General features: G+C 52.6%; 1 long non-coding RNA gene across 1 annotated transcript in view; it reads left to right on the forward strand.

Moving 5' to 3' along the window:
• The first annotated feature begins 519 nt into the window (after positions 1 to 519).
• LOC149469376 (uncharacterized) overlaps positions 520 to 23,199 on the forward strand; it is a 31,588-nt gene continuing 8,908 nt past the window's right edge. Inside the window, exon 1 of the long non-coding RNA XR_016311589.1 lies at positions 520 to 648. This is a non-coding gene — a long non-coding RNA (uncharacterized LOC149469376). The remainder of the gene's footprint in view (positions 649 to 23,199) is intronic.

The raw sequence follows: 23,199 nt of genomic DNA on the forward strand, positions 1-23,199 counted from the left end.
TTGGCTGGCCAACCCCGTGACAGTATAGACTAGTGGGTGACATTGATTGAGATCTGCCCGCTGTGTGTATACAATCACCCGGCTAATGTCTAGTATCAGGGGACAAAATGTGCCAGCATTCATATCAGACTAAGGGAAAATGGCCGCCGGAGGAGGGCAGGGCGGGCTACAACAAAATGGAGGACGAAGATCTAATCCACTGCACTGTAATATGATAACTGCGAGTACATTGTTTTAGACTAAGGGAAAATGGCTGCCGGAGGAGGGACAGGTGGGCTACAACAAAATGGAGGGAGATCTAATCCACTGTGATGTGATAACTGTGCATACATTGACAAAAGAAGTTTATGAGCCGCCATTGTCTTTTGTTTTTCAGTTTTTTTTCCCTGTTTTATGCTATTCAGCTTTTTTTGGACCAGCACCATCTAGTGTCTGCTCTCCATGCTGCACCCTCTGTATAAATCTGTCAGCAGTCACTTACTGTCTGTGTCACTTCCTGTCTGGAGTCACTTCCTGTCCCGGGAACACTTTCTTCCTCTCAGCCATTTTAGATCGGCTTCCAGACGATCCTGTGATTGTCGGTCTCCATCCTGAACACACGGCCACCATAGGGCCAGCATGGGATCTTCTCCATGTCAGAGCACACGGGTAAGTCAGGTGGATCTCCTATTCCTGGTCCCGGCTCCTGTCCCTGCTATAGACAGATCAATATGCTGGTGTCTCTTGTTACTAAATGTAGATTGCCCCGCCCTGTGTCATTATACAAGGAGGGGGGATTGTCCCGAGTGTATATTTTTTCAAATCAACTAGTCTACCTCCTGGTTTACTTCAGGACTGGTGTCTAGTCTTGTATGGTCGGCTGTGGTGTCTGTGGTCGGTGTTCGGACGGGGAAGTGGTAGTCTAACGGAAGTCCTCAAGCACAATCTGGGTCGGTTCCGTTACATTGGTGGCAAGGTTGTGCTTCCTGGCTGTGAACACGTCCAAACCACTACCGGGATTCAAGATCAGGAAAGTAGATGTCGGTCACCCCAGTGGAGATGTGGACCTGGCATCAGAGTTCCCGGGGCTGCTGCGGATCGTTCTTGCAGAATACCCCAGGACTGTGTCTGTGGATGAGTACCTGGAGCTCAGGCAGCGGATTCAGGTGGTGCTTTAGAGTGGAGCCCTCCAGGTTGCTGATATATACAAAGGCAAGTGCTATACAACCCCAGGGGAACGGGCCAGGGACCATCGGAAGTTACAGATGCCATTCCTGGGAGAGCGACCCCAGGAGCAATGGGTGACTGAGTTGGACAGGCTGGTCCAGCAGGAGATAAAGCTGGACAACCGATATCAGTCTCTGTAATGGCATGAAAAGCAGAAATATTTAGGAGTGACAACAGAATGCTCTCCAGAGGGATAGGACTTTGGTGGTCCTGGATTGCTGTTGGAGAGCCTTACAAATCATTTTGTGTTTGACAATGAAGGAGAACCTACCCTGGAGGACCTGTGAGAAGACAGAGAGGCTATGTTCGGTCTCACAGGAGTCTCAGAGCTTGAACCAGAACTGGAATACCTACTGATGAAAGAACAGGATCTGGAAAGGGAATACAGGCAACTGCTAAAACATGTTCAGCAGCATGCCCAAGAGTCAGCAGTGGAAATTCCAGAGATTGCCGTCCCCAAATCTGAAGTGCTGACTAAAGGGCAGAGCTCTGCTAGCCTCTGCCCAGCACTGGTAACATCTTCTGGGTTCCATGGACAGGAGATGGCAAATGCCTATTCCCAGATACCAGTTCCAGAGACTCGGGATTTGATTGACTTTCCTGCTGAGGAGGAAGCATACGGTGTGCCTCCAGCAGAAGAGCCGTCATCAGGACATGGCGTGGTTTACCTCTGCCCACAACAATCAGCACCGCAGGAGCTACAGGAAGAGGATGCAATCGGCACCTCACAACTGCATGAGCTGATGTCCGTGGATGGGACTTCGGTCTCCACTGACACAACCCCAGAAAAGGGTCTGGCACTGGGACAGGAGGATGTCAGCCTTACTTTGCGAACACTGGGGGATGTCCATCAAGTCAAAGTGGATGAGAATACAGTCACCACCTGGATACCCCAGGGATGCTGGGCAGTCGTCCCAGATCCCCCACAGCATGATGGAGTCGGCCCAGCCACCCTGTCTTCTCTCCAGTGGCTGAGAGGACTTCAGGGAGAAGGACCAGTCCGTACTTCTCCCCAGCGGTGGGTATGTTCTGCGAGAGAGGCAGAGGTTGGCTGAGTGAGTATTGCTATGTTTGGGACAATTTGTTTGGGGTACTGTGTGGGTGCCGGCATTGGAGGACTGGAAGTACAGACTAACTTCAGAGTCAACCTGTTTGGGGTCCCCTGCCAAAAGGGGAGATATGTGATGGGAGTCACTTTGGGTGGGGGGCCCATGGAACCCAGCTTACTTTGGAGAGGTGGGGAGACCCCTGTCTCAGCTTCCCATATCCCTCTTATGTGTAAGTCATCCTGTGCCTGTTAGGGGTGCAGGGTGAGATGTCCTGATATTGTGTAGACATGTCTAGGGGGGGTGGGGGGTTGTTCATTGTTTAACCGTTTCAATACCGTGCAATTTTCCCCCTTCCTGCCCAGGCCATTTTTCAGGTTTCAGCGCTCTCACACTTTGAATGACAATTGCGCAGTCATACAACATTGTACCCAAACTAAAATTTTATCATTTTCTTCACACAACTAGAGCTTTCTTTTGGTGGTATTTAATCACCGCTGGGGTTTTTATTTTTTGCTAAATTAACAAAAAAAGACCAAAAATTTTGAAAAAAAAACAAATTTTTCTTTGTTTCTGTTATAAAAGTTTACAAATAAATAATTGTTCTTCATAAATTTAGGCCGAGATGTATTCTGCTACATGTCTTTGGTGAAAATAACCCAAATTAGGATGTATTATTTAGTTTGTAGGAAAGTTATAGAGTTCACAAACTATGGTATAGATCTGAATATTGATCAATCCTGAAGTACTGACAGCCAATCTAATTTCTTGAGGTCCAAGAATGTCAGAATAGTACAGATATCCCCAAATGACCCCTTTTTGCTGAGTAGACAGTCCGACGTACTTCATAAGAGGCATGGCGAGTTTTTTGAAGTTGTATTTTTTTGTCATAATTTTTCCGAAAATGAAAAAATGAAAAATATTATTTTCACTATTTTTTTTTTTACATACTGTCACCAGTGCAGTACAGCGTCATCATATAACTGGCATGGCGGTGAACAGGGACACTGACTGGTGACAGTATGAAAAAAAAAAAAATTATATTTTTTTTTAATTTTTTTTAATTTTTTTATTATATTTAATTTTTTATTACATTTTTTTTTTATTTTTTTTAAGATTTTTTTTCATATTTTACTATGACCAAAATAGTACAATGTTACCATAGTAACATTGTACTACTTTGGGGAAGTGATCAGTATTTTTTTTTTTTTTTTTTTTTTTACACAATTTGCTTATAGCAAAGAATTACTTTGCTATAAGCAAGCATTTAGCTGAATGAAATCGATTCATTCAGCTTTTTTTTTTTTTTTTTTTTTTTTGTGCTTAGCTGTGATTTGGTCACAGCTAATCACATGACATGTGCATGTGATTAGCTGTGACCATTCACAGCTAGGCACTAGTATACAATGGATGGCATCATGAATGAAGCCATCCATTGTATACAACTGTCATGTGACCTGCTGTGATTGGTCGCGGCAGGTCACATGGTACCGGCAACGGGAGCCGGTACTCGGATCTGTCATCGGCCGTGTCCGAGGTGCACGGGCGGTGACAGATCCCGCTGCTGCGCCGCTCTGCAATAGCGCAAACGGCGCATGTGCGGGAGCACGCCAAATGGCGTGGACCCGGAAAGCTGCAGCGCTTTTCAAGCCGCCAAACGGCTATTGGCCGGGCGGCTAATGGTTAATGCCATGTGGTTGCATCTCATTGTTTATTGGTTGTCTGGCTTGGGAGCAAACTATTATGGGATGTATGTGTTTGTGTGTATTGGTTGGTGGGGGGGGGGGGGTCTTCAGCGGCCCTCCCTCCTGATGGGACTGTCTGCTGGTGTGAAGTTTGAATACCATTTGTGTCTCCTGTTAATAAATGTAGATTCAACACTGTATATATAATCCTCCTGCGCTCAATGGAGTCCCTCAAATACTAAGCGGCTAGCACTCAAACTGGTGCCCAACAGTCAAAAGATCAATATCATGTGATAGGTTAGTGTAGCGCTACAAACATAAGAGCATAATAAAAAACATATAATAATAGACACAATCTGAATGGCACACATCTCATAGTGCAATAAGGTGACCATGTGATGATAAAACAGAATAGATGTGAACATATGTGGCCCAAGCCCCACTCAGTAATGTGAGAAGTGAGTACTATATAGGTATGATAAGTGAGTACACAAAGAAAATGCAATAAAGGTGATCACACGATAAACTTCAAGTGATGGTCGTCACGATTAGAGATGAGCGAATCGAACTTGGCGAAGTGGAATTCGTTTCGAAGATTAGGAAAAATTCGATTCGCGCCGAATCCGAAAATTAGCAGACTTCGGGTGCGCGAATCGAATTTTTCCAGCAATGGCGGCGACAGGTGTGGCGACGGAGCGGGGATCTCTGGGAAGGCGCGCAGACAAGGCGCGCTGACCCATAATGCATTCATTCATGACATGTGATCGCATTAGCCAATCAGCAGCCAGCCAGCCAGCACTGTGTAATGGTGGAGCTATAAATAGCGGCCATCTTAGAGTTCTCCATTTGCCTCCGGTCATTCAAGAGAGACAGACCTCTCTGTATTAGGCACAGAGTTAGGGCCACATACACTTTAGGGACACAGAATCGTTACTTAGGGACAGACACAGAATTGTTACTCAGGGACAGACACAGAATTGTTACTCAGGGACAGACACAGAATTGACTTAGTTAGGGCCACAGAGACTTTAGGGACACAGAATCATTACTTAGGGACACAGAATTGTTACTCAGGGACAGACACAGAATTGTTACTCAGGGACAGACACAGAATTGACTTACTTAGGGCCACAGAGACTTTAGGGACACAGAATCGTTACTTAGGGACACAGAATTGTTACTCAGGGACAGACACAGAATTGTTACTCAGGGACAGACACAGAATTGTTACTGAGGGACACAGAATTGTTACTGAGGGACACAGAATTGTTACTGAGGGACACAGAATTGTTACTGAGGGACAGACACAGAATTGTTACTGAGGGACAGACACAGAATTGTTACTGAGGGACAGACACAGAATTGTTACTGAGGGACAGACACAGAATTGTTACTCAGTAACAGACACAGAATTGTTACTCAGGGACAGACACAGAATTGTTACTGAGGGCACAGAATTGTTACTGAGGGACACAGAATTGTTACTGAGGGACACAGAATTGTTACTGAGGGACACAGTATTGTTACTGAGGGACACAGTATTGTTACTGAGGGACAGACACAGAATTGTTACTCAGGGACAGACACAGAATTGTTACTCAGGGACAGACACAGAATTGTTACTGAGGGACACAGAATTGTTACTGAGGGACACAGAATTGTTACTGAGGGACAGACACAGAATTGTTACTGAGGGACAGACACAGAATTGTTACTGAGGGACAGACACAGAATTGTTACTGAGGGACAGACACAGAATTGTTACTGAGGGACAGACACAGAATTGTTACTGAGGGACAGACACAGAATTGTTACTGAGGGACAGACACAGAATTGTTACTGAGGGACAGACACAGAATTGTTACTGAGGGACAGACACAGAATTGTTACTGAGGGACACAGAATTGTTACTGGGGGACACAGAATTGTTACTGAGGGACACAGAATTGTTACTGAGGGACAGACACAGAATTGTTACTGAGGGACAGACACAGAATTGTTACTGAGGGACAGACACAGAATTGTTACTGAGGGACAGACACAGAATTGTTACTGAGGGACAGACACAGAATTGTTACTCAGGGACACAGAATTGTTACTCAGGGACACAGAATTGTTTCTCAGGGACACAGAATCGTTGAAATAAAGAGTATGTCAGACAACACGCAGAGGAGTGGCAGAGGAGGCAATGTTTCAGGAGCAAGCAGACGTGGCAGCAGAGGAAGGGGTCGAGGCAGCACTATTCGCAGCCAGAGGCCAGTGCTCCCGGTGTCATCCAGCGGTCGTGTCTCCACCGACAACCCTGCCGTCATCGATTGGTTGGCTCGGTCGTCTTCCTCTTCCCAGGTCACCTCTGACACCTACAGCAAACGGTCGGTGGGTACGTCAGACACAACCATTAGTTGGCATGGCCCGGGAGCAAGCCCACTGAAATCACGTGTCCTCTACCTGCCCCTGTCCTTTGGTGTTCCCTCACCAAGCGAAGTATCGCATGCTGTGGGCTCAGCCCCACTGTACAGTGAGGAAGAGCTAACAGAGGGCGGTCAGGAACGGGGGGAGACATCCGCCTCTTCAGCAGCCAGGCGCAGAAGTACTGGCGAGGAGAGTGGCTCGGTAGCCGGTCTAGAGACAGGTCTGTCTCCTGACCCACACGCAGCCGAGGGGGCTAGTAGTGAGGCGGAGACCCTAATTGATGATGATGAGGCTGATCGCACTTGGCAGCCTCGTCGTCATCAGGCTATTGCTTCCGCATCATCAGGAGAAGAGGGTGCCAGCTTGGCAGCGAGCAAAACAGTCGGTGGGTTGCCCAGGAGGCAGCAAGGTCGCAGCAGTGTCAGTGGAGGCAAACGGCCACGGAGTAGAGCACCAGCTCCACTGCAGCCTACCACCACGGCCAGTAGTGGTGCCGGTGTGCACGGAGGAAGTAGCAGTCAGCCAGTGAGAAGTAGCGGGGGCAAAGTTTCCTACTCGGCGGTGTTGCAATTTTTCGTCAAGCCGCCCGAGGAAGTAAACGTAGCCGTATGTCGACTATGTGGCCAGAAAGTCAAGCGTGGCCAGGGGGCCCATGTTGGGACTACAGCGTTGCGTCAGCATATGCAGCGTCGCCATTTGGTGGCCTGGGAAAACCGTGATAAAGATACGGCGGTTCTGCCTGCCCCAGCCCCCGCTCCATCACCCTCTCCGTTACTTGCTCCGTCACCCGACGTCAATCGCCCTCTATCAGCCAGTCAAGGCTCCAGCACCTCTGCTGAGGGGAGTTGTCGCTCGTTGGCATCTTCCGCTCGTTCAGATGCTCCTTCTCCTGCTACTCCTCTTCAAGGATTCCGTCAGCAGTCTTTTTTGGAATCCGTTTCCAAGAGACAACAGTTTGCGAGCACGCACCCGACGGTGCAAAAGCTGAACGTCCTCCTGTCCAAGTTGCTGGTGCTGCAGTCCCTCCCTTTCCAAGTGGTGGACTCAGCACCTTTCCGAGAAATGATGGCTTGTGCCGCGCCGCGGTGGAGAGTGCCAAGCCGGCATTTCTTCGCCAAAAAGGCAGTGCCAGCCCTGCATTCACATGTAGAAGAGATGGTGGGCCAGTCTTTGAGCATGTCGGTCTCTGCCAAAGTGCACGGCAGCGCCGACGTGTGGAGCTGTAACTACGGTCAGGGACAGTACATGTCATTTACGGCCCACTGGGTGAACGTGGTGCCGGCACAGCCGCACCAGCAACTTGGACAGGTCACGCCGCTTTTGCTTCCACGTTTGCACATCCTTGGTCCAGCAAAGATGACCGCCTCTACCACCTCTTCTTCCGCCGTGTCCTCAGCCGCCACCCCCGTGCCAAGTCCCATTACCCGACCGGCATATCACATGTGCAGGGCGCAACGGTGTCACGCTGTGCTGCACCTGGTATGCCTTGGCGAACGTAGTCACACAGGGGAGGAACTTCTGAGTGTAATGAACAGAGAAATCGACAGATGGCTGTCTCCGCGCAAACTGAAAATCGGAACCATGTTGACCGACAACGGAAAGAACATGGTGTCTGCTCTGCGTCAAGGAAGGATGTGCCATGCATGGCTCACGTGTTCAATCTGGTTGTCAAGCGGTTCCTAAAATCCACCATCCCACTGCAAGACATCCTTAAAATGTCACGTAAACTTTGCATGCAATTCAGCCATTCCTACACCGCAAAGCACACCCTCCTTGTGCTGCAGCGGCAGAACGGAATTCCACAGCATCGCCTGATCTGCGACGTTGCAACAAGATGGAATTCAACCCTACACATGTTAGACCGCCTTTACGAACAGCGAAAGGCCATCACCGATTTCCTGATGTTACAAGCGGATAAAGTTACTCCCCTGTGTAACTTAGATGTCAGCCATTGGCAGCTCATGCGTGACACATGCCGCTTGCTCAGGCCCTTTGAGGAGGCCACGCTATTCGTGAGTCGGCAGGACTATGGGATGAACAACGTCATTCCTCTGTTGCACGTCCTGGAACAAATGCTGTTAACAATGGCTGGTCAGGGTGCGGTAGACGTGGCGCACAGATCTCAACGCCACATGACCCCTGTGGGGGCAGGACAGGAAGAAGAGGAGGAGGTAGAGGAGGACATTGGTGCTCAGGAATTATTGAGTGAAATGGGTGGTTTTTCCACTCAGCGGACAGGAGTGGAGGAGCAGGAGCATCTGGTAGAGGAGGAGGAGGAGACAGAGGACCCAGATGCACCGTGGCAGTATGCTGTGGAGATGGAGGCAGGGAGTCCCTCGCATTCCTTGGCACAAATGGCCCATAGCATGCTCGGTTGCTTGCGTAGCGACAGCCGAATAATAACCATCAGACAGAGGGATGACTTTTGGCTGTCCACCTTGTTGGACCCTCGCTACCGTTCAAAAATGGTGGCCTTTTCCACACCTGCTGAGAGGGAGGCCAAAATAACGTACTATAAAAACCACCTATGTAGTCAGTTGGTCTCTGCCTTTCTGCGCCAACGTCCATCCTCAGACACTGTGGGCCCTGTGCGCTCGCGTTCCGCTGCCATGGCAGCAAGGGAGGGGTGGAGTGGTAGGAGCAGTGGCAGCTCCACCAGCAGCGGCTGCCTCAGTCTGCAGTCGATGATGAGTAGCTTTCTTCACCAGCGCAGTGAGGAAACTACTAACCAGCCGCAGCAGCAGCAGCATCAGGTGGACCTGGAGCAGGACCTCAAACAACAGGCTTAGGCCTACTTGGACAGCACCCTGCCAACCGAGGTAGACAATCCCCTTGACTACTGGGCAACGAAACTTGACCTTTGGCCCCAACTAGCTGAATTTGCCCTTGAAAGGCTGTCATGCCCGGCCAGTAGCGTGGCATCGGAGCGCGTGTTTAGTGCGGCAGGAGGTATTGTAACTCCGCGGAGGACACGACTGTCCACCCAAAGTGTGGAGAGACTCACGTTTGTGAAAATGAATCAGGCGTGGATTAGTCTGAATTTCAAACCACCAGTTCCTGACACAACTGACTAAATCCGCCATGAATCATGCCCCAAACATGTTATTATTTTTAACATAGGCCTCTGTATGGCCTTCAATTTAAGCTGCTTACGCTTCGCCACTCTGCCATGGGCCCCTGTACCGCCTCCTCTTGCTGCTGCCAGGCCCAGAGTGTCTCACGGGTCCCTGTACGGCCTCCCATTGCTGCTGTCTCCATCGCCACACTCTGCCATGTGCCACTTTCAGGTCTCCTCACACTGCTGGTGGGTTCCATTTTGTCATAGGGTGCTGGCAGATTACGGGCCTCCTATTGCTGCTGCCAGGCCCGTAATCTGCCATGGGCCCCCGTACCGACTCCTCATGCTGCTGCCAGGTCCAGAGTGTCTCATGGGTCCCTGTACGGCCTCCCATTGCTGCTGTCTCCATCGCCACACTCTGCCATGTGCCACTTTCAGGTCTCCTCACACTGCTGGTGGGTTCCATTTTGTCATAGGGTGCTGTATGGCCTCCCATTGCTGCTGCCTCCACCGCTACACTGTGGCTCCACACTCTGGTTTTGGCCCCGTGACTGCCCAAATGAGTGAAATGTGCGGTGATTCTAAGATCGACGGCACTCATCTGCATGTCATACTGACTGACAGTATTATTTCTCTTCCCCAGCAGACTCCAAGGGCATTTAAATTAAAGGTACAGTGTTCTGCACTAATATAAAGGCTCTCTGAAGCCTAGAAACACCCTTTTTATAAGTTAAATTCACAGCGAATATATTCGCCTCGAATCGAATTTATTCCTCGAATTCGCCGAATCAGCCGAATCGAATTTTTGAATACTTCGCTCATCTCTAGTCACGATCCTGACGAAGTCACATGACGGTGACGCAACGCATAGATAAGTGGTGACGCAGCATCCGGTCCGCGGTGACGTACTTCCGGTACGGCCGCCATCTTAGCCTACCTTGAATGTGAATAGGAAACCCATGCAGTACACCCATACATCCCTATGGAATGGTGGCTTCTTATACAGCATGTGAGTTTACAACTTTACTTTTTTAATAAAAGCACCTATTGTATGGCTTTATATGCTCTGAGAGATTCTTCCTGTGCTTTTATCACCCGGTTGAGAGGTTTATCCTGCTGAGACCAGGAGCCAGTGTACCCTGATTACTTACCTTACCGCATGAGATGTCCATGGGAGACTTGCTGGTGATTTCTGCAATTTTGGATCAAGATCCTGAGTGATCTTAAAGCCGTACAGGCCCTTTGGGCTGCTGAGTGGAGGTGAGGGGGCAATTTAGCCACAGGAGGAGAGTCGCTCACCATCACTTGACGTTTATCGTGTGATCACCTTTATTGCATTTTCTACTGCTTTGAGCTTGAGCACCACCTTATAGCCTAATGAACGTTTATACAGCGATGTGACTCCACTTGAAGCTTACTGTGTTCTCACCTACATTGTGTTCTAACTGTCTTCAGCTGAGCGCCATCATATCGTGTGATGTACTTTGTGTACTCACTTATCATACCTATATAGTACTCACTTCTCACATTACTGAGTGGGGCTTGGGCCACATATGTTCACATCTATTCTGTTTTATCATCACATGGTCACCTTATTGCACTATGAGATGTGTGCCATTCAGATTGTGTCTATTATTATATGTTTTTTATTATGCTGTTATGTTTGTAGCGCTACACTAACCTATCACATAATAAATGTAGATTGCCCCGCCCAGGGTCATTATTCAGGGAGGGGGGACTGTCCACGGGGTGCATATATCTTGTATCTGTGTTCAAATAAAGTAGTCTACCTCCTGGTTTACTTCAGGACTGGTGTCGTCTAGTCTTGTATGGTTGGCTGTGGTGTCTGTGGTCGGTGTTCGGATGGGGAAGTGGTATTCTAACAGAAGTACTCAAGCGCAGTCTGGGTCGGTTCCATTACAGCTGTGTATGGGGGAGGGGCAAGAAGCTAAGGAAGATATATATGGGGGATGGGTGAGAAGCTAGGGAAGGGTGAGAAGTTAGGGAGGGATATATATAAGGGGGAGGGGTGAGAAGCTGGGAGGGATGTGTATGAGAGAGGTTTGAGAAGCTGGGGGGATGTGTATAGGGGAGGGGTGAGAAGCTGGGGAGGGATGTGTATGGGGTAGGGGTGAGAAGCTCAGAAGGGGTGAGAAGCTGGGAAGGGATATATATAAGGGGGAGGGGTGAGAAGCTGGGAGGGATGTGTATGAGAGAGGTTTGAGAAGCTGGGGGGATGTGTATAGGGGAGGGGTGAGAAGCTGGGGAGGGATGTGTATGGGGGAGGGGTGAGAAGCTGAGGAGGGATGTGTATGGGGGAGGGGTGAGAAGCTGAGGAGGGATGTGTATGGGGGAGGGGTGAGAAGCTGAGGAGGGATGTGTATGGGGGAGGGGTGAGAAGCTGAGGAGGGATGTGTATGGGGGAGGGGTGAGAAGCTGGGGAGGGATGTGTATGGGGGAGGGGTGAGAATCTCCCTACATCTCCCCCTCATTGCTATCATCTCCCTACTACTGCTCTCATCACCTCCCCACAATGCCTCTTCCACTCCTCCTTCTCATTTTCCTCTCCTCCGTTCCCCAAATCCATTCACTATATCCCTCTGCTCCTCCCAAACATTTGTATATTGAGTCCTCACTGCTTCCCTCACCCCTCTACGGCACCCACCACCTCCTCCTATTACTCCACTCTCCCACTGACCCGAACACCTCCACTAGTAGTTTCTCACGCTCCTGCACATCCCGCTCCCATGCCACCTTTCTCACCCTTCTCCTCCTCCTAACCGTGGGGAACAACTCCCCGAATCCTGGCCCTCCACCACCTTCCTCACCCGCACAACACCCTCCCGCCTCCACGTCCTGCCCCAACCCCCACAACTTAGTATCTGTCCCCCTGCTCCCTAAAACCCCCCCCCCTTTTTCATGTGCACTCCTGAATGCCCGATCGGTGTGCAACAAGCTTACCGCCATCCACGACCTCTTTGTTTCCCGCTCCCTCAACCTCCTAGCGATCACAGAAACCTGGATCCAGCCCACTGACTCTACCTCCCCTGCTGCACTCTCCTACGGAGGTCTCACCTGGACCCACTCACCCAGGCCTAACGGTCGTAAAGGTGGTGGGGTTGGTCTGCTCCAGTCACCGCAGAGCACCTTCCGAGTTCTCCCAAACCCCCCCTCCCTATCCTTCTCCTCCTTCGAGGCCCACTGCGTCCGACTATTCTCCCCAACCCCCCTGAAGATTGCTGTGATATACCGGCCTCCTGGATCCATACCCCGCTTCCTGGATGACTTTTCCTCCTGGCTACCCTTCTTCCTCTCCTCTGAGCTACCCACCATCATCCTTGGGGATTTCAACATCCCTGTCAACCTCGACAACCCGGCCACATCCCATCTCCTCCACTTAACCTTCTCCTTTGCACTTGCACAGTGCATACAATCCACCGCCCACTCCAACGGTAATATCCTTGATTTCGTCTTCTCCAACCGCTGCGCTCCCCACAACCTCACTAACACCCCCTTCCCTCTCTCTGACCACAACCTGATCACCTTCCCTATCTCCTCGTCCTCCAACGCCTACCCTTCCAAATGTCACACTACTACCAGCCGTAACCTCCTCAACCTTAACCCTGCCCCCCTCCACTCTGCAGCTGATCAACTCCATGACAGCATCCTCCCCCTGTCCTGCCCCGACTTGGCTATGACTGCCTACAACAACGCGCTGTCAACAGCCCTTGACTCACTAGTGCCTTTAACCACACGCAACGTCAGACCCCGACTGCTCCAGCCCTGGCACACTGATCACACCAAAACCCTCAAATGACACAGTCGTGCCCTGGAGCGACTATGGCGCAAAACCAAATCCCAACAAGCCTTCACCCGCTACAAATCTGCCTTCCACACCTACACCTCCTCCCTCCACGCAGCCAAACAAGCCTACTTCCTGACCCTCATCAAGACCCTCTCCTCCAATCCTCGCCGACTCTTCTCCACCTTCAACTCTCTACTCTCGCCACCCCCACCTCCACCCAGCACCTCACTCACTGCCCTTGAGATTGCCAATCACTTCAAAAACAAGATTGACACAATCCGCAAGGACATCGCCGCAACTCACACGCCCTCTCAACCCATCCCCTCTCACACAGCTATCCCCTCATCACCCCTCTCCCTCGACATAACCCGCAGGGACTTCATCGCTGCTCAAACTCCCTCCAACCCCGTTCCCCCTCACACAGCTACCCCCTCATCACCCCTCTCCCACGGCCCCACCACTGCTCTGACCCCCACTTCCACCCCACCCTACATTCCTCATACTGAAGCCCCCCTAACACTCCGCACCTTTGACCTTATTACCATCGAGGAAGCCTCCAAGATCCTCTCTGATGCCCGCCTTACCACCTGCCCCCTCGACCCTATCCCCTCACAACTCCTACGACCTCCCTCCCCCTCCATCCTACGCTCCCTCACCCACATCTTTAATTTCTCCCTCTCCTCCGGCACTTTCCCCTCCCCTCTGAAACATGCACACATCACCCCCATACTTAAAAAGCCCTCCCTGGACCCCAATGACCCGAACAACCTCAGACCCATCTCCCTGCTCCCATTTACATCTAAACTCGAGCGCCTAGTCTACACCCGCCTAAGCTCTCACCTCAACGACAACAACCTCCTCGATCCCCTACAGTCCGTCTTCCGTCCCCTACACTCCACCAAAACTACCTTACTCAAACTCTCCAACGACCTGCTAACCGCCAAAGCTAATGGCCATTATTCAGTGCTCCTACTCCTTGACCTCTCTGCGGCCTTCGACAGTCGACCACCCCCTCCTCCTCAAAAAACTACACTCCCTCGGCCTCAGAGATTCTGCTCTCTCCTGGATCTCATCCTACCTGTCACAACGCTCTTTCAGCATTACCTATAATGCTACCACCTCCCCCTCACTCCCCCTCTCTGTTGGGGTCCCTCAAGGCTCTGTCCTCAGGCTCCTTCTCTTCTCCATCTACACCTCCTCCCTTGGCTAACTCATACACTCTCACGGCTTCAACTACCACCTCTATGCCGACGACACACAAATCTATCTCTCAACCCCCCCACCTCACCCCCTCGGTCTCCGCTTGAATCACAAGCCTACTGAGCGACATATCAGACTGGAAGTCGCTCCACTTCCTTAAACTGAACCTCTCCAAAACCGAGTTTCTTGTCTTCCCCCCCAGCCCGGACACCACCCCCCATTGACTTCTCCGTCACATCCAACAACGCCACCTTCAAACCCGCCCCGCAGGCCAGAGTACTTGGTGTCATTCTGGACTCCAACCTATCCTTCCAGCCCCAAGTCCAATCTTTAACAAACTCGTGCAGACTCGACCTCCGCAACATCGCCAAAATCCGCACGTTCCTAACCCCAGAAACCACTAAACAGCTCATCCACTCCCTCATCATATCACGATTTGACTACTGCAACTCCCTCCTCACTGGCCTGCCTCACCACAGGCTATCCCCTCTTCAGTCGATCCTGAATACGGCTGCCAGACTCATCCACCTTACCAACCGCTCCATCTCCGCCACCCCCCTCTGCCAATCCCTCCACTGGCCTCCACCCCCCTCTGCCAATCTCTCCACTGGCCTCCACTCAGTGTCCTCCACCCCCCTCTGCCAATCCCTCCACTGGCTTCCGATTGCACAACGGATCAAATTCAAAATCCTAACACTGACGTACAAAGCTGTCCACCATACTGCCCCGAACTACATCACTGACCTAATATCCAAGTACCGCCCATCACGCACACTCCGCTCCTCACAAGACCTCCTTCTCTCTAGTTCCCTGGTCTTCTCCTCCCATGCCCGCCTCCAGGACTTCTCCAGGGTGTCACCCATCCTCTGGAACTCCCTGCCCCAACCCATCAGATTATCATCTACTCTCCACTCCTTTAGGCGCACCCTGAAAACCCATCTCTTCAGGGAAGCCTACCCCACCCCCTGCTAACCTGCTGACCTCCTCCACTCTTCCTACTACTCCATCCCCCACAGCTATCTCCTCCTGTGCGACCATCCCCTCCCCCTCCTAGATTGTAAGCTTGAAAGAGCAGGGCCCTCAATCCCCTCATGTTTTGCATTGTATTGGTATTGTTATGTCACATGTTCTGTCCCCCTTTCTAATGTACTGCGCTGAGCGAACTATTGGCGCTTTATAAATACTGTATAATAATAATCTGGGGAGGGATGTGTATGGGGAAGGGGTGAGAAGAAGGGGAGGGGTGAGATGCTAAGGAGGGATGTGTATGGGGGAGGGGTGAGATGCTGAGGAGGGATGCGCATGGAGGAGGGGCGAGAATCTGGGAAAGGATGTGTATGGGGGAGGGGCAAGAAGCTGAGGAGGGATGTGTATGGGGGAGGGGCGAGAAGCTGAGGAGGGATGTGTATGGGGGAGGGGTGAGAAGCTGGGGAGGGATGTGTATGGGGGAGGGGAGAGAAGCTGAGGAGGGATGTGTATGGGGGAGGGGTGAGAAGCTGAGGAGGGATGTTTATGGGGGGAGGGGCGAGAAGCTGGGGAGGGATGTGTATGGGGGAGGGGCGAGAAGCTGAGGAGGGATGTGTATGGGGGAGGGGCGAGAAGCTGGGGAGGGATGTTTATGGGGGGAGGGGTGAGAAGCTGAGGAGGGATGTGTATGGGGGAGGGGTGAGAAGCTGAGGAGGGATGTGTATGGTATCTATACTCCCACTGTGAGAGTACCAGAAATGATACTATAGAGTATATAACATGTTTCAGTCCCTACATTCACTCCTCCCTTGATACTATAGCACTGTTATCTCTTGCTGAAGTTAAAGTAGAGCTCCACCCAAAAGGGGAAGTGCTGCTTTAACTAGTTGATGACTAGAGATGAGCGAAGTATTCAAAAATTCGATTCGACTGATTCGGCGAATTTGTGGACAATATTCGAGTCGAATATATTCGCTGTGAATTTAACTTAAAAAAGGGTGTTTCTAGGCTTCAGAGAGCCTTTATATTAGTGCAGAACACTGTACCTTTAATTTAAATGCCCTTGGAGTCTGCTGGGGAAGAGAAATAATACTGTCAGTCAGTATGACATGCAGATGAGTGCCGTCGATCTTAGAATCACCGCACACTTCACTCATTTGGGCAGTCACGGGGCCAAAACCAGTGTTTGGAGCCACAGTGTGGCGGTGGAGGCAGCAGCAATGGGAGGCCATACAGCAACCTATGACAAAATGGAAACCAGCAGGAGTGTGAGGAGACCTCAAAGTGGCACATGGCAGAGTGGGAGCAATGGGAGGCGGTACAGGGACCCATGTCACACTGTGGACCCAGCAGCAGCGTGACGAGGCGGTACGGGGGCCCATGGCAGATTGGGGCCTGGCAGCACCTATGGGAGGCCTGTAATCTGCCAGCAACCTATGACAAAATGGAAACCAGCAGGAGTGTGAGGAGACCTCAAAGTGGCACATGGCAGAGTGGGAGCAATGGGAGGCGGTACAGGGACCCATGTCACACTGTGGACCCAGCAGCAGCGTGACCAGGCGGTACGGGGGCCCATGGCAGATTACAGGCACATGGCAGAGTGTGGCGATGGAGACAGCAGCAATGGGAGGCCGTACAGGGACCCATGAGAGACTCTGGACCTGGCAGCAGCATGAGGAGGCGGTATAGGGGCCCATGGCAGATTAGGGGCCTGGCAGCAGCTATAGGAGGCCCGTAATCTGCCAGCACCCTATGACAAAAAATGGAACACACCAGCAGTGTGAGGAGACCTGAAAGTGGCACATGGCAGAGTGTGGCGATGGAGACAGCAGCAATGGGAGGCCGTACAGGGACCCATGACAGACTCTGGACTTGGCAGCAGCATGAGGAGGCGGTATAGGGGCCCATGGCAGATTAGGGGCCTGGCAGCAGCTATGGGAGGCCCGTAATCTGCCAGCACCCTATGACAAAAAATGGAACACACCAGCAGTGTGAGGAGACCTGAAAGTGGCACATGGCAGAGTGTGGCGATGGAGACAGCAGCAATGGGAGGCCGTACAGGGACCCATGAGAGACTCTGGACCTGGCAGCAGCATGAGGAGGCGGTACAGGGGCGCATGACAGATTACGAGCCTGGCAGCAGCAACTTGGACAGGAGGACGTTCAGCTTCTGCACCGTCGGGTGCGTGCTCGCAAACTGTTGTCTCTTGGAAACGGATTCCAAGAAAGACTGCTGACGGAATCCGTGAAGAGGAGTAGCAGGAGAAGGAGCATCTGAACGAGCGGAATATGCCAACAAGCGACAACAGGGGCCCATGACAGATTACGGGCCTGGCAGCAGCATGAGGAGTCGGTACGGGGGCCCATGGCAGATTAGGGGCCTGGCAGCAGCTATGGGAGGCCCGTAATCTGCCAGCACCCTATGACAAAAAATGGAACCCACCAGCAGTGTGAGGAGACCTGAAAGTGGCACATGGCAGAGTGTGGCGATGGAGACAGCAGCAATGGGAGGCCGTACAGGGACCCATGAGAGACTCTGGACCTGGCAGCAGCATGAGGAGGCGGTATAGGGGCCCATGGCAGATTAGGGGCCTGGCAGCAGCTATGGGAGGCCCGTAATCTGCCAGCACCCTATGACAAAAAATGGAACACACCAGCAGTGTGAGGAGACCTGAAAGTGGCACATGGCAGAGTGTGGCGATGGAGACAGCAGCAATGGGAGGCCGTACAGGGACCCATGAGAGACTCTGGACTTGGCAGCAGCATGAGGAGGCGGTATAGGGGCCCATGGCAGATTAGGGGCCTGGCAGCAGCTATGGAAGGCCCGTAATCTGCCAGCACCCTATGACAAAAAATGGAACACACCAGCAGTGTGAGGAGACCTGAAAGTGGCACATGTTTGGGGCATGATTCATGGCGGATTTAGTCAGTTGTGTCAGGAACTGGTGGTTTGAAATCCAGACTAATCCACGCCTGATTCATTTTCACAAACGTGAGTCTCTCCACACTTTGGGTGGACAGTCGTGTCCTCCGCGGAGTTGCAATACCTCCTGCCGCACTAAACACGCGCTCCGATGCCACGCTACTGGCCGGGCATGACAGCCTTTCAAGGGCAAATTCAGCTAGTTGGGGCCAAAGGTCAAGTTTCGTTGCCCAGTAGTCAAGGGGATTGTCTACCTCGGTTGGCAGGGTGATGTCCAAGTAGGCCTAAGCCTGTTGTTTGAGGTCCTGCTCCAGGTCCACCTGATGCTGCTGCTGCTGCTGCGGCTGGTTATTAGTTTCCTCACTGCGCTGGTGAAGAAAGCTACTCATCATCGACTGCAGACTGAGGCAGCTGCTGCTGGTGGAGCTGCCACTGCTCCTACCACCCCACCCCTCCCCTGCTGCCATGGCAGCGTAACGCGAGCGCACAGGGCCCACAGTGTCTGAGGATGGACGTTGGCGCAGACAGGCAGAGACCAGCTGACTACATAGGTGGTTTTTATAGTACGTTATTTTGGCCTCCCTCTCAGCAGGTGTGAAAAAGGCCACCATTTTGGAACGGTAGCGAGGGTCCAACAAGGTGGACAGCCAAAAGTCATCCCTCTGTCTGATTTTTATTATTCAGCTGTCGGTACGCAAGCAAGCGAGCATGCTATGGGCCATTTGTGCCAAGGAATGCGAGGGACTCCCTGCCTCCATCTCCGCAGCATACTGCCACGGTGCGTCTGGGTCCTCTGTCTCCTCTTTCTCCTCCTCTACCAGATGCTCCTGCTCCTCCACTCCTGTCTGCTGAGTGGAAAAACCACCCATTTCACTCAATAATTCCTGAGCACCAATGTCCTCCTCCTCTTCTTCCTGTCCTGCCCCCACAGGGGTCATGTGGCGTTGAGATCTGTGCGCCACGTCTACCGCACCCTGACCAGCCATTATTAACAGCATTTGTTCCAGGACGTGCAACAGAGGAATGACGTCGTTCATCCCATAGTCCTGCCGACTCCCGAATAGCGTGGCCTCCTCAAAGGGCCTGAGCAAGCGCAGGTGTCACGCATGAGCTGCCAATGGCTGACATCTAAGTTACACAGGGAGTACCTTTATCCGCTTTTAACATCAGGAAATCGGTGATGGCCTTTTGCTGTTCGTAAAGGCGGTCTAACATATGTAGGGTTGAATTCCACCTTGTTGCAACGTCACAGCATGAGGAGTCGGTACGGGGGCCCATGGCAGATTACGGGCCTGGCAGCAGCAATGGGAGGCCCGTAATCTGCCAGCACCCTATGTCAAAAAATTCAACACACCAGCAGTGTGTGAGGAGACCTGAAAGTGGCACATGGCAGAGTGTGGCGATGGAGACAGCAGCAATGGGAGGCCGTACAGGAACCCATGAGAGACTCTGGACCTGGCAGCAGCATGATGAGGCGGTATATAGGGGCCCATGGCAGATTAGGGGCCTGGCAGCATCTATGGGAGGCCCGTAATCTGCCAGCACCCTATGTCAAAAAATTCAACACACCAGCAGTGTGTGAGGAGACCTGAAAGTGGCACATGGCAGAGTGTGGCGATGGAGACAGCAGCAATGGGAGGCCGTACAGGAACCCATGAGAGACTCTGGACCTGGCAGCAGCATGAGGAGGCGGTATATAGGGGCCCATGGCAGATTAGGGGCCTGGCAGCAGCTATGGGAGGCCCGTAATCTGCCAGCACCCTATGTCAAAAAATTCAACACACCAGTAGTGTGAGGAGACCTGAAAGTGGCACATGGCATGAGAGACTGTGGACCTGGCAGCAGCATGAGGAGGCGGTATAGGGGCCCATGGCAGATTAGGGGCCTGGCAGCAGCTATGGGAGGCCCGTAATCTGCCAGCACCCTGTGTCAAACAATTCAACACACCAGCAGTGTGTGAGGAGACCTGAAAGTGGCACATGGCAGAGTGTGGCGATGGAGACAGCAGCAATGGGAGGCCGTACAGGGACCCATGACAGACTCTGGACCTGGCAGCAGCATGAGGAGGCGGTACAGGGGCCCATGGCAGATTAAGGCCTGGCAGCAGCAATGGGATGCCCGTAATCTGCCAGCACCCTATGACAAAATGGAACCCTGGGCTGGGGCAGGCAGAACCGCCGTATCTTTATCACGGTTTTCCCAGGCCACCGAATGGCGATGCTGCATATGCTGATGCAACGCTGTAGTCCCTGCATGGGCCCCCTGGCCACGCTTGACTTTCTGGCCACATAGTTGACATACGGCTACGTTTACTTCCTCGGGCGGCTTGACGAAAAATTGCCACACCGCCGAGTAGGAAACTTTGCCCCCGCTACTCCTCACTGGCTGACTGCTACTTCCTCCGTGCGCACCGGCACCACTACTGGCCGTGGTGGTAGGCTGCAGTGGAGCTGGTGCTCTACTCCGTGGCCGTTTGCCTCCACTGACACTGCTGCGACCCTGCTGCCTCCTGGCAGCAGCAATGGGAGGCCGTACAGGGACCCATGACACACTCTGGACCTGGCAGCAGCATGAAGAGGCGGTACAGGGGCCCATGGCAGATTACGGGCCTGGCAGCAGCAATGGGAGGCCCGTAATCTGCCAGCACCCTATGACAAAAAATGGAACACACCAGCAGTGTGAGGAGACCTGAAAGTGGCACATAGCAGAGTGTGGCGATGGAGACAGCAGCAGTGGGAGGCCGTACAGGGACCCATGACAGACTCTGGACCTGGCAGCAGCATGAGGAGGCGGTATATAGGGGCCCATGGCAGATTAGGGGCCTGGCAGCAGCTATGGGAGGCCCGTAATCTGCCAGCACCCTATGTCAAAAAATTCAACACACCAGCAGTGTGTGAGGAGACCTGAAAGTGGCACATGGCAGAGTGTGGCGATGGAGACAGCAGCAATGGGAGGCCGTACAGGGACCCATGAGAGATTCTGGACCTGGCAGCAGCATGAGGAGGCGGTATATAGGGGCCCATGGCAGATTAGGGGCCTGGCAGCAGCTATGGGAGGCCCGTAATCTGCCAGCACCCTATGTCAAAAAATTCAACACACCAGCAGTGTGTGAGGAGACCTGAAAGTGGCACATGGCAGAGTGTGGCGATGGAGACAGCAGCAATGGGAGGCCGTACAGGGACCCATGACAGACTCTGAACCTGGCAGCAGCATGAGGAGGCGGTATATAGGGGCCCATGGCAGATTAGGGGCCTGGCAGCATCTATGGGAGGCCCGTAATCTGCCAGCACCCTATGTCAAAAAATTCAACACACCAGCAGTGTGTGAGGAGACCTGAAAGTGGCACATGGCAGAGTGTGGCGATGGAGACAGCAGCAATGGGAGGCCGTACAGGGACCCATGACAGACTCTGGACCTGGCAGCAGCATGAGGAGGCGGTACAGGGGCCCATGGCAGATTAAGGCCTGGCAGCAGCAATGGGATGCCCGTAATCTGCCAGCACCCTATGACAAAATGGAACCCTGGGCTGGGGCAGGCAGAACCGCCGTATCTTTATCACGGTTTTCCCAGGCCACCGAATGGCGATGCTGCATATGCTGATGCAACGCTGTAGTCCCTGCATGGGCCCCCTGGCCACGCTTGACTTTCTGGCCACATAGTTGACATACGGCTACGTTTACTTCCTCGGGCGGCTTGACGAAAAATTGCCACACCGCCGAGTAGGAAACTTTGCCCCCGCTACTCCTCACTGGCTGACTGCTACTTCCTCCGTGCGCACCGGCACCACTACTGGCCGTGGTGGTAGGCTGCAGTGGAGCTGGTGCTCTACTCCGTGGCCGTTTGCCTCCACTGACACTGCTGCGACCCTGCTGCCTCCTGGCAGCAGCAATGGGAGGCCGTACAGGGACCCATGACACACTCTGGACCTGGCAGCAGCATGAAGAGGCGGTACAGGGGCCCATGGCAGATTACGGGCCTGGCAGCAGCAATGGGAGGCCCGTAATCTGCCAGCACCCTATGACAAAAAATGGAACACACCAGCAGTGTGAGGAGACCTGAAAGTGGCACATAGCAGAGTGTGGCGATGGAGACAGCAGCAGTGGGAGGCCGTACAGGGACCCATGACAGACTCTGGACCTGGCAGCAGCATGAGGAGGCGGTATATAGGGGCCCATGGCAGATTAGGGGCCTGGCAGCAGCTATGGGAGGCCCGTAATCTGCCAGCACCCTATGTCAAAAAATTCAACACACCAGCAGTGTGTGAGGAGACCTGAAAGTGGCACATGGCAGAGTGTGGCGATGGAGACAGCAGCAATGGGAGGCCGTACAGGGACCCATGAGAGATTCTGGACCTGGCAGCAGCATGAGGAGGCGGTATATAGGGGCCCATGGCAGATTAGGGGCCTGGCAGCAGCTATGGGAGGCCCGTAATCTGCCAGCACCCTATGTCAAAAAATTCAACACACCAGCAGTGTGTGAGGAGACCTGAAAGTGGCACATGGCAGAGTGTGGCGATGGAGACAGCAGCAATGGGAGGCCGTACAGGGACCCATGACAGACTCTGAACCTGGCAGCAGCATGAGGAGGCGGTATATAGGGGCCCATGGCAGATTAGGGGCCTGGCAGCATCTATGGGAGGCCCGTAATCTGCCAGCACCCTATGTCAAAAAATTCAACACACCAGCAGTGTGTGAGGAGACCTGAAAGTGGCACATGGCAGAGTGTGGCGATGGAGACAACCCACCGACTGTTTTGCTCGCTGCCAAGCTGCCACCCTCTTCTCCTGATGATGCGGAAGCAATAGCCTGATGACGACGAGGCTGCCAAGTGCGATCAGCCTCATCATCATCAATTAGGGTCTCCGCCTCACTACTAGCCCCCTCGGCTGCGTGTGGGTC

This window comes from Staurois parvus, unplaced genomic scaffold (genome assembly GCF_062004578.1).
Source record: "Staurois parvus isolate SC_StPar_1 unplaced genomic scaffold, SC_StPar_1.0 ptg000072l, whole genome shotgun sequence".
Classification (NCBI taxonomy): domain Eukaryota; kingdom Metazoa; phylum Chordata; class Amphibia; order Anura; family Ranidae; genus Staurois; species Staurois parvus.